Consider the following 19177-nt stretch of genomic DNA (forward strand, 5'->3'; position numbering starts at 1 on the left):
AGTTGATGTACGATAAAAGAGATTGGCACGTTTCGTTGTCAAGCTATGGATAAAGTAGAGAAGATCCTATCAAATGGATGAAGAGGCTGTTGCGAAAGAATAATATCCAAAATCACTTAATACTTTTTAGGGAATTTTACGCAGGATGAACACTGCCATACCGACCGTTCCTATTTATTTCGCACTCGGATTAGAGACTCCATTTTCAATAAGAGTTTTGTATTAATAATTCATGTTTTATTCGTTGGTTTGTCATTAATTCATACATTAGTAACATGTACTGTTCATATAATTTTTAGTTGTAGTATATATAGGTGTACTGTATAATTAGATCTACAGATCGATATCTCCGCTGCCATTTGAGCGACTCCCGTGATTACCATGTTCGCATAGATAGCGCCTCACGGTAAATGAACGAAAGTGGTACCGTGCTAGTTGCAACGTTCCGTGCGAATGACACGATCGTAACTAGACCTTCCATCCATCATCGGACAGGTTAAGCTTATAGATTAAGTATATGATAATGCCAGTGAAAAAGAGATAGAGAGTGGCGGACTTGGAATCAAACTCTGCTCGACCACTCGTCTGTGCCATCCATATAGCGAGCCTACTCGTTTCGTTAACGTGATTCCGTGGCTTCCTTTGTGCTTTCCTGGCTATTCTCCCCACGGTCGTGCTCTATTGTGAACGCGTATACCATTGTCACGATGCATTAAAACGAATCAGAACTGTGAAATATCATTCACTACCACTCGTGAAAATCCGCCTTTTCTACTCGAGTACATTAAGTCCGCTATTAATCATATTTATTGCCACAATTTATTTTCCTTCTTTTATTATCGATACATATTTATCACGCGAAGGAGTAGAATAATATTCTTTGAAAAAAAGGACTATTCGCGAGAAAGATGGTGGAGCACGCCTAACCTCAAAGTTCATCTTTGGCCACCATCTTGGCAATCATCTCGATCGTATTTTTGTCTCTACGCTTGTACACATTTGATGTACCTAATTTGCACTAATTTGCTGTATGAAGATACTTAAAGTGGATAGATCGGAAATAAAATTGATTTACTAATTGATACTTTAGAATAGTGTAGACTAGGGATTTTCCTATACGTTACTTTCCTAGTCTGTTCTTGTTGAGTGCGAATTCGCACTACGCTTTAAAGTGCTTCTCAATCTCTTACAATTCTTTGTTCAACCGTCTAAATAAAAGTTCGTCTGTTACCGATAGATGATAATCGTTCGGTAAACTACCGATACAACAGATCTTATCTTTTTTAATCGTCCACTTCGTATACAGCCATTTATCGCGCAATAATTGCTAAAGGAAACCATTTACAGAAAATCGTATCAGCAAAGTGAAAATATCTAAAAGAAAAGGGAGAATCTAGCCAAACACGAGGCAAGGTCTCGTTCGATCCTTGGAAACTTCGACGAACACGGCTAAGGAGCAAAGGGATCGATTTAGCGCGGACAGCCAGCCGGCATCAAACAGACGGTGTAATGGAATAGATTCCTTTTTGTTTTTCCTACATCCAACCATGGGCATCCAGCCGGAAAAGCTTTGCAGTTTGCCGGGGATACCCGGTTCGCCGGTTTAATTACCGATCCGATTGCGGCGCTACGTTGCAGTTACTCGGCTGTTGCGACGTGCCAACGTCGTCGTTCCTTCCTAGTGTGAGTGGGTGGTTTGGCTGAAAAAAGTCGATGGAGCGCCACCGAGCGGATTAAACGGAACTGTACAATGCCGGAGAAGGAAGAGAAGGAAAGAAAAGAGCCATTGTAAATAGATACGTGTGCCAGCAACGAGGAGCGCCACACTCTTCTCCCGTCGACGAGAAATTGAGCCTCGATTCCAGCAGCAACTCCAGGCGATGAACGAGTCTGCTCCTGCAGTTCGTTTTACCTTCATCTGTCGCTATCAACATGATATTTTAGCGGTTCATCCGTGTCTCCTCGAAGGCTTTTTTTACAACAAATTAGCTCTTTGCATTCTGATGACTGTAACAGGTGCTATACTGCACACCAACAATGGATGCGCTACATCAAATATAATATAACCAAAAATTAGTCTGGAAATGATTCTTAAAAATCACTAGCTTTCATTGTTGTTACACGAGAATCCGCCCTTAATGAGACATAGATCATCGTTTCGTAAACATCCTGTATAACGAAATTACGGTCGTAGGTTAGGTTTTACCAGTCGACCATTATAGGATCCTAATTCGATTGGAAGGTTGGACAGGGGGAGGAAGGAAGGAAACTCCAGCCGTGGAACGATAAGTTTTGGCGGATGCGACGTATCCGGTGATTTAGCATTGTTGCCGGCCGCGCGTCGTCAATGGACGCACGCAGGTAGAACGACACACGTTATATGTCCTTCTATCCTTGTCTTTATCGATTTCCGATCGATCCCCATTGTCGACCATTCACGCTATTCTACCTCTTCTCCGCCTTCAAAAATCCTCTTGCTTCTTCTAACGATACTGTCGAACATTCTTATTCAAATTTAGACCTAGCCCTTTTTGAGGTTAGGCACCCCTCTCTTCCAGCTTTCCCTAATGTACTGGTTCTTTAAAGAGCCACTCGATTATCCAAGCAGACAGATTTCGTTAAAAATCAGAAAGAAGCATCCTCAGAAATATTGCCGATACCTCGAATGAAGACGTTCTTTTTTTTCAGATTTATAGCTAAAGTTCCTTAAGCTCCGGTTTGCATTTATTCAGACTCGAGTACGAGCCTCATTTCACTTCGAGAGAAGTTTGTAAACGATCCTCTGTCGATGGTCGAAAGAGTCTCGGCCGGGTAGATGGTTTAAAACGTCTAAGTATAATCCTCAAGATGGCGGAGAGTTAATTACTACTGGAATTCCCCGATAGCTGGTTGAGACTCTGCCTTGTCAGTTTACAGTCGATATAGCTATATAGGAGTTCTTAAATGTGGCTTTGTGGAGTGACAGATAACATGATTATCTTGGCAGACTACAGAGTTCGGAATCTCGATATTCCGTGTCAGGTTAGGATCTTTGTTGTCTTGTATAAATCTAACGTAAAAGAAAAACACTAGGGATTTTCTAGATGGCTTATCAAACACGATCCCAAGACGATTGGTTGTCACTGCTGTACTTGGAAACGAAACCTAATTTCGAGACTGGGCTCAAAACGACGTCTAGTTTTTTTTTTCTTTTCATTTTTTCCTAGACAGGTTAGAGGTTTCCCTTGACTGAGTTCAATTCGCGTTATCGATTCACGTTCTTTTTTCCCCGAAATTTAACCTCTGCTGGCTAAATAAATTTCTCTAGCTATTCCTCAAAAGTACCAATATTTAAATAAGTCACATATAAGTCGAATTTTTTAATAATCCTCCTATTAAAAAATTCCCAGACACACTATATATATATATATATATCCAAGTACATATAATATTCTTTAAAGAAGAAGAATAATTTAACCACCAAAAATCTCAATTTCTCCTAATAATTTTCTCGTAGATGTACAGGCACATCGGTAAAGCTGCACCGAATCTTTTCTTCAGCAATGCTCGGATAAATCTGCGATGATACGTCAGATATTTCTCAAAGAATCCAAGACGCCTGCCGTTCTGTCGGTTCGATAATACGGTTTCAGCCGTATTAGCTAAAGCCGCGGAATCGTCGAGCGGTTCGTCCGTTTTCCAGCATCGCGTAATCTCTGGATATCTTCAGATATTCCAAGCATCTTTCGAGGCATGAATGCGTAATATCCGAGGAAGGCGCAATTAGAGGGGGAACGCTGTGAATAAATAAAAACGGGATAGCTGGAGTCTCGCGTCGCCTGGGGGAATTTTTATCGAGAAACTTTTGTTATGATAAACCGACTGCACCGTAAGTGAACGAATGACGGCTACCTGGGACAAATGGAATCGTCGAATTGTTCGATGAAAATGGCCACTGGTACTCCCTTCTTTTCATCTAGAAAAATGGCATTTTTTTCTAATCCAATGGTAGAGAGTATTAAAGTCATATTAAATATCTTCTTCCTCCGTAGAAGGTACAGACAAAATTCTAATAAGATTGCGACGTTTCTTCATAGATTAAACTTCCTCCTATCTTTTTAGTCTGAGAAACAGTGTCTAATCAAAGTGATATCAGATTAGGTTAGGTTACAAGCCGCCCCCCTCCCGTTTTCAGCTCGAAAAAATAAGATTCGTTCGATAATCTAGTCTAGTGACATTTTTCAGTATCCGATATCGTATAAGAGATGGACTACATTTATATCTCTGACTTACCGCATATATGATCCAGCAATTTTAGGTTAGGTTACCTGACTGTCGCTTTAATATGAATCAATTTAGCTCTCTTAAATCGATGACGTGATTCAAAAATGATTAGAAACCACTAGCGCAGAGTATAATCTAGCAGGGTGATTAACTAATAGGATCAAATAGTGCCTACATCCCTATGAAGGCTCGGTCGGTAATCTGATCTAGTGACTTTTTCCAGCGTTCGATATCGATCCAGGTGAATTCACTTCTAACTTAAGGTTCGATTAGCTCCGACAGGGTAAAGATTCGTTGGTAATTCGTCGGAAGTCGTAGCCTGTCCCGTGGTCGGACGATTACCCGGGGATTGAAGTTTTTCGCAAAGCTGGTCGACGGATTAATCCCCCGAAGGAAACGCGTCACGGTTTAATTCTTCAACGGTGGGATTTAGAGTCGCGCGCGGGCCAATCGAGACGCGCGATTAAGAGCTAACAACGGGCAAAGAGCCGAACAATCGGGCCCCGGATACGAAAGACAGGAGATTTAAATGTCTGCTTAAAGGATCAGCCGATAAGACGGTCTCGCTACCGGGTTTCATTTGACATTTAAATCGAACCGAATTCCACCGATCCTTAACCCTTCCGCTATCCTACCGGAAGTTCTCAACCGGAAGTGTACTCTAGTGTACGGGTCGAAGAAAATTTTTTTACTATGAAAGAAACGCTGTATAGTTTCTTATAATTAACCTATTTCTTTTGATTTTAGTACTTTTTTTTTTTCTTATGGATACCGCACGGTTTTTTAGATTTTACACGACTTTCACGGTATTCCAAACTGTTCTAAACTGTTTCAGTGCTTGTTGCTCAACGAGTCAACCAAATTTTGTACCTAACAAACGCGCCGCGGAATCTATGAAAAAAACATTTGAAAAACGAGGTCGCGTATAACGAAGCCTCCGAAAATTACTTCGCGCGTTTGGATTTGTTTCGAAAACTCTACGCAGTTACGACTGTTCCCAATTGGATAACATTGGCGAGCGTTTAACGACCGAAAATCGAAAGACCAAGAGGCGAAGGTAGGGAGGGGTGGGATAAAAAAATATCGATAATTTTCCCAGCCTACAAACTCGTGGCCCAATAAATAAGATCCCTTAAATAAAAGCACCGAGCATAAATATATAAATTACACAGCGGCAAGGGCTTTAATTAAATAATGCCGGTGGAATTTATGGGCAGCGTGATTCGATATCAGACCAATGTAAAAGAGGGACGCGAAATCCGTGAGAAAAAGAGAAAAAGATTCGTTGTGGAATTAAATAAAAATAGAGGAAAAGAAACGATCGAAGGGGAAAAAGAAAATTGATCGAACTGGCTTTAAACGACTTAAGTCTATTTTCCATATTTATTCATATTCAAACACGCGACAATTGTCCAATCTGCCGGATAAATCTGTTACCCCAATCTGTTTTCGCTATACTTTGAGTTTGATATATATATATATCGTTAATGGAGCTTAGTACGTTGCAAAAGTAGGCTTCTACATTGACCGACTGGGTTCGAATCTAGTAAATTAGGTACGACTATGTTAGTAAGTTGGATAAGAAGCTTGCGTTTAATGCCTTTTATGGGATTTTACACGAACAACGTGTTTAAAGCAAAGATGAAACGGATTTGTAAATTATTGAAAAATATCCGAACGGTTCTGGCGAAATTTTCGAATATATGAATCGTCGAATGTGTTTGCACGGTAATATTTATACAGATTATTTATACTTCCTATTATGGAGGGAATTTTTATAGGAATCGTAATTATTCTTCGTTGATGAATATTGATTTACCTGATTTTCGATCGTCATGTACTGATTCTCTGATAAATTATTCGTAACATTTAATATTCCATATAACATGACATTTACAATATTTATTCCAAGAATATTTTAGCATATCGGCACGTTTATAATTCAGTAATCTGCCTCGATATAAAAATTTTATTCCATTCTGCGGTAACGTTCGTATTGGGATTCAAATCGACTCGAAAAGAAAGGGAGGATTGGGGTGAAACAAAAATTGGAAGTATGGAATACATGAAAAATTCGCAAAACCTGTGTGCGGTCTCGTACCTTTAAAAAAGAAACCTTATGTTTCATAAATAATTTCTTGGTAGGAAAAGCGGAAGAAAACGAAGTTGAAATGACGTAGAAATTCTGAAACCCCATAAAAATATTTCTCGGTAACAAATTTCTCCATTCCTGTAAAAACTTCTCTTGGTAGAAAAAAAACTGCGAAATCCCTAGAAACCGTGGGACAGGAACAAAAAGAATTGTATATCTATGCTTTATCTAGTTTATGAGATAGTGCAACGTGATCCACTGGACGTTTCTAGCGGTCGTTTCACGCACTTCGTCTCGGAACACCTAATCGGATATAGGTCCACCGATACTCGATCGGTATTGCCGTTTTTACTAGGCGTTATTATCGTTTTAGCGGAACGCCGGAGGGCTGACCGAATTGCCAGGGCGGGGAAAAACGAGCCACGACTGAGTCACGCTCCTTTTTTTCCTCCTTCCCGGCTAGGAAGTATCGAGTGAGTCATTTATACACCGATAAAAATCACGGAATAATAAATGCTGCGGGTAGGAAGCCACCATTTAATATCGTACACGACCGATCGAAATAGTTCTTCCAACGGTTCCACCGAATAATCTTAGCCCACTTCACTGTCTCGTAGCATTAGGTCTTGTTTTAACTCGAGGTAACTTACATTGACGCGGATTAGAATCTAGAGTTTGTTCAATGGTCAAGTTACGATGTTTGATCTAGATTAGGTCTGAATCACAATGTTAGGTCTGGGTTACAGTGGTAGACTTATGGTTTATGGGATGTTAGGTTTACGTTAGAGACCACGTTAGAGTGTTAAGCTATGCCGTGTTTATTCCGGACACGAAATTATAGTGTAAAGCTGTACTAGGCTTGAGTTAAGTTCGAATTAGAGTTCCATTTGGTCTGAATTATATCTGACTCATGACTAGCTTTGTATTAGTCGCCTATTAGCGTTAGTCTCTAAGTTAGAGACTCAAGTTTGGGATAAACCTGTACCGAGTTTATATTAGATTTGACTTTAAATTATATCTATTTATATAGTGAGTCTGTTATTTATGGTAAATTTATGTTAAATCCACGTTAGAATTTTCAAGACAGAGCTAAGTATATATGCTGTCAGATCTGAATTATGTCTACATAGAATCTCAGTTGGATCTTCAGTTAGGTCTGCTTTAAGTCTGTGTTACTCTGAAATCTATAGAAACTAACGTTGGGTCTGATCGATATCTGATCTATATTAGAACCTAATTATTATTCCAAAATGTTCAACAATGTATATATTGTCATAGCGGATTAGTTGGTTCATAATTCTGGAAATAAAGGTACATTTAGCCAAAATTAAATAAATGTCCTGACACTTTCCAGCAGTAATCTGTCGAAGCTAGATTAAAATAGTTCTAACATAGATCTTGCGTGTTCCAAGATACGTTTAAAAATGTGATCCAACCAGACAATTTCTACCGAATCACTGATTATCCAGAAGCGTCGAGCTTATCCAGGAGTCTGACTATCAGTTCTACTCTCAGTTAACCGATTCCCCCACCATGAGCAGGCTAGCTACATCTACATATACATACACACATCTATATAAGTCCCTCATATGAAGATATGAGTCCCTTATACTACTAGATATAGTATACGTAACTCCAACCTAACCTCACTATGAACAAGCTAGTAACCATTATACAGGGTGGTTGGTAATTGGCGGTACAAGCGGAAAGGGGATGATTCTACGTGAAAAAAGAAGTCGAAAATATAGAAAAAAAAAATTTTTTTTTCTTTTTTAATTTTTCCATCGAGACAACGATCTACAGTGAGATCCGTTATAACGAGACGCGATAAAGTGCAGGCGTACCGAGCGAAAATTCAAAGTCGATTTTCTCGAAAACAAAGCCTCGAACGAAAAATTGTTATTCTATATTTTCCACTTCTTTTTTCGCGTAGAATCACCCCGGGATTAGAATCTAGAGTTTGTTCAATGGTCAAGTTACGATGTTTGATCTAGATTAGGTCTGAATCACAATGTTAGGTCTGGGTTACAGTGGTAGACTTATGGTTTATGGGATGTTAGGTTTACGTTAGAGACCACGTTAGAGTGTTAAGCTATGCCGTGTTTATTCCGGACACGAAATTATAGTGTAAAGCTGTACTAGGCTTGAGTTAAGTTCGAATTAGAGTTCCATTTGGTCTGAATTATATCTGACTCATGACTAGCTTTGTATTAGTCGCCTATTAGCGTTAGTCTCTAAGTTAGAGACTCAAGTTTGGGATAAACCTGTACCGAGTTTATATTAGATTTGACTTTAAATTATATCTATTTATATAGTGAGTCTGTTATTTATGGTAAATTTATGTTAAATCCACGTTAGAATTTTCAAGACAGAGCTAAGTATATATGCTGTCAGATCTGAATTATGTCTACATAGAATCTCAGTTGGATCTTCAGTTAGGTCTGCTTTAAGTCTGTGTTACTCTGAAATCTATAGAAACTAACGTTGGGTCTGATCGATATCTGATCTATATTAGAACCTAATTATTATTCCAAAATGTTCAACAATGTATATATTGTCATAGCGGATTAGTTGGTTCATAATTCTGGAAATAAAGGTACATTTAGCCAAAATTAAATAAATGTCCTGACACTTTCCAGCAGTAATCTGTCGAAGCTAGATTAAAATAGTTCTAACATAGATCTTGCGTGTTCCAAGATACGTTTAAAAATGTGATCCAACCAGACAATTTCTACCGAATCACTGATTATCCAGAAGCGTCGAGCTTATCCAGGAGTCTGACTATCAGTTCTACTCTCAGTTAACCGATTCCCCCACCATGAGCAGGCTAGCTACATCTACATATACATACACACATCTATATAAGTCCCTCATATGAAGATATGAGTCCCTTATACTACTAGATATAGTATACGTAACTCCAACCTAACCTCACTATGAACAAGCTAGTAACCATTATACAGGGTGGTTGGTAATTGGCGGTACAAGCGGAAAGGGGATGATTCTACGTGAAAAAAGAAGTCGAAAATATAGAAAAAAAAAATTTTTTTTTCTTTTTTAATTTTTCCATCGAGACAACGATCTACAGTGAGATCCGTTATAACGAGACGCGATAAAGTGCAGGCGTACCGAGCGAAAATTCAAAGTCGATTTTCTCGAAAACAAAGCCTCGAACGAAAAATTGTTATTCTATATTTTCCACTTCTTTTTTCGCGTAGAATCACCCCGTTTCCGCTCGTACCACCAGTTACCAACCACCCTGTATATACGTGTGTCTCACTCGTCTCTCGTGTCGATTCGACGCCAGATTTTTCCGATAAAGGATTATGTTATTCGGCTATTTATAGAGCAATTTTTCTGAAACTTGTCGACTTTGACGTGCGATTGAAATCCGATACTTCCGAAGGAAAATTAATGTGAATGTATGCGAATGACAAAGAGCAAAATCAATTATTCATACTTTTATTTATTGACGTTTTACCATTATTCCAATTTGACACACGACGAGGGGCACATTGAGTTGTGAAAATAACGAACACGCGAAGAGGAGAAGGAAGGCGCCGCCAGTTCGACACCTAACCTATACAAATCTCATATAATTGTACAAGCAACCAGTCACCAGAAGAACGACAATTTTTCTCCGACTCGAAAGAGGCGAACGACGAGACAGACACAACGAGACGATACAATTTCTCGCGCGTTCCAAAGTTTTCCCTGCGACGTCTCGCGGTAATAACGGGGAAGACGTCGCGTGCTTTCGACCGCTTAAACGGTGACGAGTAATAAAGGGTGTTGCGAGCTGACACGTAACGCGTCGAGGGTCGTCGACACATGGGACGTGCTCTACAGTGAGATTTCGGAATTTCTAGAGATCCTCGTGCCACGCTCCTATATGGCGAGTTCGCCATTCGCTGGACCCCGCCCCCTCTCCCCTCCCGAAACTTCACCCTCGCTTTTCTGCCTATTACGAGATTCGATTTGGACTACTTAATATTCATGCGGTCTTGAATTATAAGAGCGCTTTTGTCATGGAGATTCGTGAAGCGTAACTAAGGGTGTTAATATTGGAAAGACCAGTTGCGTGATCTTCGTCCATCGACGAATCAATAAAGATTATTAAGATGATAAAGGTTATTTACTTTATATTTGGACGTCTTACGAAATTACGCATTTGAAATGTCCCGCTTAAAATTATCGTCCAATACCGGTCAATTATTTAATTGGTTGATTCTTCTAAATATAGATTTTTATTCGAATTTTATTTTCCCATATATTGCAAGTGAAATAATTAATACTTTCTTGGTCATCCGACGGGTGTTCAGCCGTCTCTGAGCCATTTTATTTTCGACGAGTAGCTTGAAAGCTGCATTCGTGTTCGCCTCTGCCCATTTTACTTTTTTCTGTTTTAAAATTTCAGACGTTTCTCCTTGGCGAAAGGTAAAAGAGAGGTTAAATGAACATCTAATTTAATTTCAATCGCCAACAGATTGAACCTACAGATAAAGAAGGTTTCGATCGTGCCGATCGACGGTTGGATAGTCGATACTAACAAACACGCGGGAACGTTGTAGAACGTTATATATAATATATATACAAAGAAAATTGCAAAACTGCTAACAAAACTTAATAGACTATATAATAGAACAAAATCGCTTACTTAACTAAGGAACAAAATATTAACCCTAGAAAGTAACTTTTAACAGTCTGATGTAGCACTATCAATATAAAGTACACGATTAACGTGTCAGAACAGCCAAAAGCAATAAAATAAACGACATGGCTCCGAAGTATGTTACAAGAAATTGTTATATTCGTTTGTTCGTTCAAATAAAGTTGTTAATTAACATCCAGTGTAAAAAGCCAGCACTAATTTCGGTCGGTATTGCACGACTCTGCTCGGTAGGTCGATGAACTCGTCGCGAAACAACTAAGTAAAAAAGATACAGTTACGGATAAAAAATAAAACAAAGACCACTCTGAAATCTGAGAAGCACAGTCGCCCAAAGGAGATTTCTAACCACCATAAGACGTTCCACTCGAAACAGGTCAAGTTTCGTTCGAGACACTTTTTGAAACGACCTATAGCTTCCGTGGAAGATAACTGCGTGCGAAACTTCAAACGGGACACCCGATATATCGAACATAAACTGTAGACACTTCGCTGGAACCCACTTACGATATTAACAGAGGGACATAAAAAGAAAGGACACAAAATCGTCAGCGTGGAGGTTCGTCGACAGGCTCGTATCATTTTGTGGCAAAAAACGTATCGATCGCTTGGCTAAGAACAAAAATAATGGAAGAGGTTATGTTGTACGATTCGCTTCGTATAGGTTAGGCTAAACTATATTAGGTGACAGAAGCGAGAAATTCTACAAAGAGAAAAAAGTGAAAAAACGTGTTCTTCCCCGATGGAATTCGAACTGAAGCCGCAAAAAAGAGCAGACCTCTGTTTTCTTGCCCTTTTATCACGACAACCGCCATAACGCCCTTCCATTTTACGCCAATGTACGTATACATCGTAACAGAAGTAGATGGCCTAATGGTCGTTTCGAATACCGAATGGAATATTCATTCGTCTTTTATATTCTTTGGACATTAGTCGATAGCAGATGGATAATTTTAGTTAATTTTTCAACAAATTTAACGAGGGCAGATTTCTGCAAATTTCGTGTCCAACGCTGAGCGAATGTGACAGGCTGCTGGTTCGCGAATCATCGAGCAATTTATAAATGTTCGTAATTAATTTTTGCAATTATTATTACGCTAATTTCTAGCAATGTATATCCTTATAGCCAATTATCTGTCTATTAGAACAATTAGATTTAACAGAAAAAAGAAATTCGAGTCATCGTTGGCGAGCTTCTTCTTTCTAACCTACAAAATAACTCGAACAATAGAAACGAGGATTTCCGACGGAAAGAAAAGTGCGAGTTTTGGTACTCGCGTCGTTCGTCCTTCGACCTAATTATCAGCGTCGTCGAATCCTATCAATTTTCTACGTTTACAAATTCCTACAACCAACGTAGCCTAACGTCGCTTCACGGCAGCGACCAAAACTTCGAAACAGTCTGGTCGATTTGGCGAAAACTTGCGTCTTCTGGGTAAAATCCTATCGGGGAAACGTGGTCCAAGGAAAATTTCATACTGGAAGATTTTCGATCTGAAAAATCGGCGTTGTCAAATTTTGAACAGCTGCGAGCTGTTTGATGAGAGGACACTTGGGAACAGTGGCGGGATAAGCGACGGTTAACCCGAATACCTCGTGCCCTTCGGCTTGGAAACGATTCGAATGCGAATCTGCGGGATCTTGGTCGTTGCTGGAGCAACGAGCAAAAGGATGGGGTTGACACAGATCGGTGAAAATATTATTTTAATAGAGGTAGGGAAGTTGCCTCGGTGATTGTAACGCGTTATCGAGTATCGTGCTGCTCTCTAGAACTAATTACATAGTTAAAGAGTTAATTATTGCAGGAGAACGAGGCCGCGGTATGCGGAATCGTTGCAGCCTAATCTGAGTGCCCCGATGTACGGTTCCGTACACTTTACCCTTCGAGCTTACGTGTCTTCTATTGGGTTGGCAACTAAGTGATTGTGGATTTTATCATTAGGTGGTAATGACAATCACTTAGTTGCCAACCGGTACAACGGAATTGTTCTCGTTCCGTGTTTTGAATCGACCACGATCCAAGTTAGATCACCGATAGATAAACGAAGAATCGATAGAGCTCGTGCGACAAGTTTGACCTTGCCATTGTCCAGGATATTGTCACAGTCGATCGATTCGTTGTGAATTCTATTGTATTCGTTTGCTTTAGAACGAACAGCGAGGATCCTTTGTGTGCAGTCGTGTAGTGAGATTATCGAGAAGCAGAGATTAAGTAGGCGAAGTAATTGGATAGCGGGACAAAGTGTAGAAGCAAAATAATAATTACCAGGCCGCTTCTAAAAATTTCACATGACGACAACGAAGCGTGTATTTTTACACGAAGTTTGCTACTGACATCGCCATTGGTATAGTGTCCAATGATAAATATTTATAACACGACTTGAACGTGAAATTACAAATTTACAATGCATTTTAATATTTTTTTACAGTGTAGTATCGTTTATGTTATAACTTTATTTAGTCATAACTGATATTGTAACTTTTTAATTAATTTTAACACCACCAGATTGGTGTATTTCATTATATACCGCACTTTATAAAAGCAGAAAAAGTGGCGCAATTAACTGGGCACAATTCAGCTAAACAATAACAATAGTAAAATAATGATAATAGTAAAAAAAAAAGATCTCCCCATTCGGTTGGCTAAGTGTTAAGAAGTACAGTTACTTCTAGAAAAAAAAATATAAAAATAGCTTGCTAAATATGTACAACTATATGTGGAACTAACAATTATTCTAATTTGATTGTTCAACGTATAAAATTCGTTCGATATTGCTATATCAGATCTTACACAGCCAATCCTTGGGATCCACTCGATGGATTAGTTTATAAACTCGTCACATTCCCTCTATCGGCAGCACATACCTGCTTATTTGGCTTGAAAAGTGCACGTTCACCAGCGGTTTCCCCTATGGCCGCACATAAATTTACCATGTCCCACGAAACGGTCATCGATCTCGCAACGAAGAAGGAAACCGAGACCCACCCTATCTCTGGTGTCGTTTATTACTATTATTAAAACGTCTCCTTTCTTCCTTTTTTCTTTCCTGTTCCACGGCCACACGTGACCAAAGGGCGCGTGAGGCGAATTGGAGGGTAAAAAAGACCCGATGGAGCTTCTCGTTTTCTCTCTCGACTTATGGTTTCCCCCGATATCGATACACCTCCCTCCTCTTCTCTTCGATCGATTCACTCACTCCCAGTCTGTGACTCGCAGTCGTCACCGAGCTTTTCACTTTGTAGACTTTCAGCGGCGTGGGTACACGCTGGACGATGCTTACGGATTATCGAAGATGTTATTGGGTTGGCAATAAAAACCATCGAAATCATTCGATTCTGTCACTTACAGCGTCCGTCCTCCACGACTATTCGTTTCATTCGTTTCGTCGACCATCGAAGATTCGATAGTATTGGCATGGCAACTAAGTGATTGCGGATTTCGTCATTACCACCAAATGATATTGTCCGCAATCACTTAGTTGCCAACTCAATAACATAAACAAGACGTATCCTTATGGAACCGAGCCGAAGCGTTTCGACGATAAAAACAACTCGTTTAGTAACCTGATACCGCTGTTAGCCACGATGTGGAAACGTAAGACGATGTCGAAGACCGCCGACAGTAAACACTCGCGTGTCTCCTTTTGTCATCGAAGGTTCTCATTGCCACGATCTCGTAACTCAAGACATACGACACCGTTTGCCCTTTGCAATGGACAAACGGTAGCAGGTAGCCGATGCTGGCTGGCATTTAGTTGGCTTCGCTCATGGAACGTACGTGTACGATTTCCGTAAAACAACACCACGACGAAATTAACCGACTGTCCAGACACCGATGGGGTTACCGCGATGACACCTGCGAGATTCCTTTTTTCCCCTCTTTCTACTCTTTTTCTCTCTTTCTCTCTCTCTCTCTCACGCGCGCGCACACACACACACACACACACACATACACTTTATCTCTCTCTCTCTCTCTCTCTCTCTCTCTCTCTCTCTCTCTCTCTCTCTCTCTCTCTCTCTCTCTCTCTCTCTCTCTCTCTCTCTCTCTCTCTCTCTCTCTCTCTCTCTCTCTCTCTCTCTCTCTCTCTCTCTCTCTCTCTCTCTCTCTCTCTCTCTCTCTCTCTCTCTCTCTCTCTCTCTCTCTCTCTCTCTCTCTCTCTCTCTCTCTCTCTCTCTCTCTCTCTCTCTCTCTCTCTCTCTCTCTCTCTCTCTCTCTCTCTCTCTCTCTCTCTCTCTCTCTCTCTCTCTCTCTCTCTCTCTCTCTCTCTCTCTCTCTCTCTCTCTCTCTCTCTCTCTCTCTCTCTCTCTCTCTCTCTCTCTCTCTCTCTCTCTCTCTCTCTCTCTCTCTCTCTCTCCAGCTTCCCTATTCTGTGCATGGGCCGCGTTTCATTTCTCGTTTCACCGACCCTTCGACGAAAGAGCAGGGCTTCCTCTGGGGAGACACGATCCTGGAGAGATCCAATTGTCCACACGGATTTCTCGTCTTTTTCTCTCGCTCTTTCTTTTTTTTTTCTCTCATTCGATACGTGCCACCCGTGTCTGATCGCTTTAAAGGCCTCCAGCCTGGATTAAGATGGCGCCCGTGTGGCTCGTATCCGCGTATAATCCGAAAGGTTTGTCCCGTGGTAACAGAGACGCGCCACGCTGGTCGACAGTCCGAATCTCCGCGTTTATCGCGTTCGTTCGATGGATTAATTAGCCCCCTTGACTTTGGTCGACAGAATGGTTCGCTTAATCAGAACGGCTGATAGATGAAAGAGACGCAGAGAGGGGTGGGGGGAGGGGGGTACTTGGGATGACAATTCCTTGAGAGCCACATCAAGCACAGATTCCATCAACTGCAAGTTTGACCTTTGATGTTGCATGACAAAGGAAACTACTAGCTACGGATAGCTAACTTTCTCTCTCCGTCTCTTTCTCTTGCTGGCTTCGCTTAGTCTTTGTATCTACTTGCAAGATTAATTCTACGCGATTAACGAGAGATTCTGCGTTTCGTTAACCACTGTGCGGACGAATTTGGGTAATCAGAAACGTAACAGGAGTCGCAGGAACTAGTCCTGTCTCATTTGATGGAGGAACTCGTGTTACACGGTGCTCTCTTGATTTAATGACTGCCAGCAAAGATTCCAATGTTCGCTTTCGTGCGCCAGATTTACCATGGAAAAAGTCCTCTGCGACTAGTCAAACAGCAAAAAGCAAAATCCACACGAGCATAGTCAGAAGCCCAGAGAGCAGGTCTGGCCTCGTGCAAGCTGAAATGGATTATTCGCGCTATTCGGCGTTTGTTTTACCAACAGAGACCCGAACAATGAAGGTAATAAAGCGGAACAAGTCAGTTGCTTCAAGCAAGCTTCCTCTTCCACCATTCTGCCGGTTAAAAATTCTCCAAAAATTCACTCGCAAAGAAAAATGTATCTGGAAGAAAGTCCGTACGTGGCACGTCTTAGTTGCAGAGAAAACTCAGGGTTCCATTCGTTTAGATGGATCATATGGACAAAGGGTCAAGGGACAAATAACTAACGTTTATCGACACTTGCATTTTTCTATTTTATTTGCATATTTCATTGGTACGTGGAATATTTTCCAACAAAAAGATCAGAACTCTTTAATTTTAGCACTTTCGGTGTTTTCTAGAACTGTAATTTATTTTTCCATAAAATGACTGGTTCATTTTTTGCTTAATTTCAATTGCAGTCCAATAATTGGCAGATAAAGTAGATCTCTGAAATGTCCTAAGTGCAAAAACGACTGAGTTCTTGGCCTCGAGCGTGTAAATTAGGGATTTCAAGTTTCGTTAACCGCTGTGTAAATGAATTTGAGGACGTAGAAGTGTAACAGGGCTTGCAGGAAGAAGCCCTTCTTCGCCTTCTGCCTGATATAATGACTTCGAGCAAAGATTCCAACACTCCGCTCACGGACCCCACCCGTGCCAAAACCCAAGTCAAACAGCCGGAGCCAAAATCCACATGATCAAATCCGATAGTCGAGAGGATTTCCAGAATCTTCTGGAGCCGAGTTTATTTCATTAACAGAGGCCAAAACGAGGGAGCAACGAGGGCAGTAATAGACCATCGAGAAAATCATCCACGTGTAGAGAAGAAGCTCGATTATTATCCGAAGTGATGTGGACCGTACCTACCTCGGATAATGCGGGGAACTTTGTTAGCTTCCACGAACCGTACAATAAACTCGTAAAAAACATTTTAATAACATAATCGTGTATTTGGGTTTAATTGATTATTCAATCGGTTGAAAGTTTGATTTAATTGCTTTCTCGATACCCGACTGTATTTATGCTTTCATACTTTTCGTGTTAAAATTTGGAACAAAAAAGTGAGGGGGAAAAAAAGGAAAAAAAGCAAAGAAAGAACAAAGCTACGGTAAAGTTCGGGGCACTTCGGATAATACGGAAGTTCGGTTAAACGGGACTCGAATAACCGACACTACACTGTACGTACGGTGCAATCTATCGGTTTAAGGATCAATCAGAATCGATCCGAACCACAGGTAGAATAGGCTCGGTCGGACGCGTAATTAGGAGAATTTTGCCCAGGCTCCGGCCAATGTTCACCGTTTATCAGGCAAATCGGAATTGCTTCGCGTTCGTTGGAATAATATCGAAGGTTAGGTAAGGAGGTACGTCGTCGCCGACCTAATTAACGACGACGTCGGAGGCGCACCGATTCTCTCTCTCTCTCTCTATCTCTCTCTCTTTCTGTTTGAAAGTTAAAGTGCTCAGGCGATCCAGGCTCGATAAAAGCGACCCTGCGCGCCCTTATTCATCCCCGTTCCTGGTATACCAATACACGAGCCTGGAGCGACGGCGTGACACGGTGCAGGCGCCGCGACGCGTGCAATGACTGACTCACAGAACAAATCAGACCCCCTGCCGTTCAATATGCATGAGTTATCATTGGTAACGGAACAGGAATGAATCATATTTCGCGACGTTCTCAGCCGGTACTCGTTATTTCACCTCACCCTCCTTCCTCTTCATTTTTTCTTTCTTTTCTTCTTTATCTTCTCTTCTTCTTTTTTTCTTTTCTTTTTCTTCTAATCGAAACGATCGACCAACCTCGACTCCTAAAGGACTAGGAACCTTTCAGACGAGCGTACGACGATTTGGTTTCGACTTCTTCTTTGGTTTAGTACAGGCAGAGGGACGAGAGAGCGGCAACAGCGTGTGCCGCGGTGGTGTGAGTCGAAGTGAAACCGGAGAACCCTTCCTCTTGCTTACACGGGAACACTTGGACGCGAGATTGATTCTTCGATAAGGAGTCGACCGAGAAACTGTTGACAAAGGAATTTTTCGGTTAGAAAGTGACGTTTATGCGACACGTAGCACGTAGCCACTGACGGAGTTTAGCGTCGAAATTATTGCACTCGAGTAGGCGTTCTTGGCCATTCGCAAAGTAATGACTTTGCCAAAAAACGGGAATTAGAGAAGTTTTGATAATTGTATGCAACGTTGGAAGATTCTTTATTCGCTTTTGCGTCGAATATTTTTCAAATATAGTTACTTGTTACTGTGTATACCTGATAGAAATTTCCTTTTATTTCCCACGTAGAACACAGGATATTTTTAATCTCGCACAAGTGCAATCTTTTTAACCCTCCGTCGGCAATATAGTTTCTTTTTTTTCATTAACAGGATCAGCATCATGGGTCTCTCAGTCCCTGGCCTGATTTCTTATCATGTTGGACTTTGGAAATCTGAAAAAATTCCCAGGTACTTATTGTAGTATTTAATTCACTACTCAAGTGATGCTTTAGCCAAGTATTTAAACAATAAAAGTAAAAATAAAACTTGGAAAGTTATGAAGAAATGGGAATTTCTTTGGAAATACACGGTTTTGTGTTAAACAAATATTTAAAAAAAATGGGTTTTACCCATAAAACTGTGATCTTTAAAATTCATATATGTATGGCCTTTAGTTATTTCATCTATTCTCAAAAGCAATTCAGAGTTATAATACGCGACGAGCAAAAGGAGGCAAACGAAGGTTCGAACGAAAGGAAATACAAGAGTGAAATAATGGCGTCGTTGGTGGCACACAGTGACGGGCGTCAAAGAAACGTCTAATGTTTTTACAGTTCCGTATCTTTTCTACTCCCAGTAGCCGACTTTCCTTTTTTTCTCCCCACCCCCCGCC

The 19177-nt window shown here is 40.7% G+C and overlaps 1 protein-coding gene and 1 long non-coding RNA gene across 6 annotated transcripts in view; one reads left to right on the forward strand and one right to left on the reverse strand.

The window, feature by feature from the left end:
* LOC100747447 overlaps positions 1 to 19177 on the forward strand; it is a 132283-nt gene that overhangs the window by 101751 nt on the left and 11355 nt on the right. The gene's annotated exons all lie outside the window — the stretch shown is intronic.
* On the reverse strand, positions 251 to 14925 carry LOC112212810. The gene is made up of 3 exons (XR_002946634.2): positions 13890 to 14925; positions 1801 to 2007; positions 251 to 1700 (listed from the first exon to the last, which is right to left on the reverse strand). It is a non-coding gene; the product is annotated as an uncharacterized LOC112212810 (long non-coding RNA).

This window comes from Bombus impatiens, unplaced genomic scaffold (genome assembly GCF_000188095.3).
Source record: "Bombus impatiens unplaced genomic scaffold, BIMP_2.2 scf_0320, whole genome shotgun sequence".
In the NCBI taxonomy this organism is placed as follows: domain Eukaryota; kingdom Metazoa; phylum Arthropoda; class Insecta; order Hymenoptera; family Apidae; genus Bombus; species Bombus impatiens.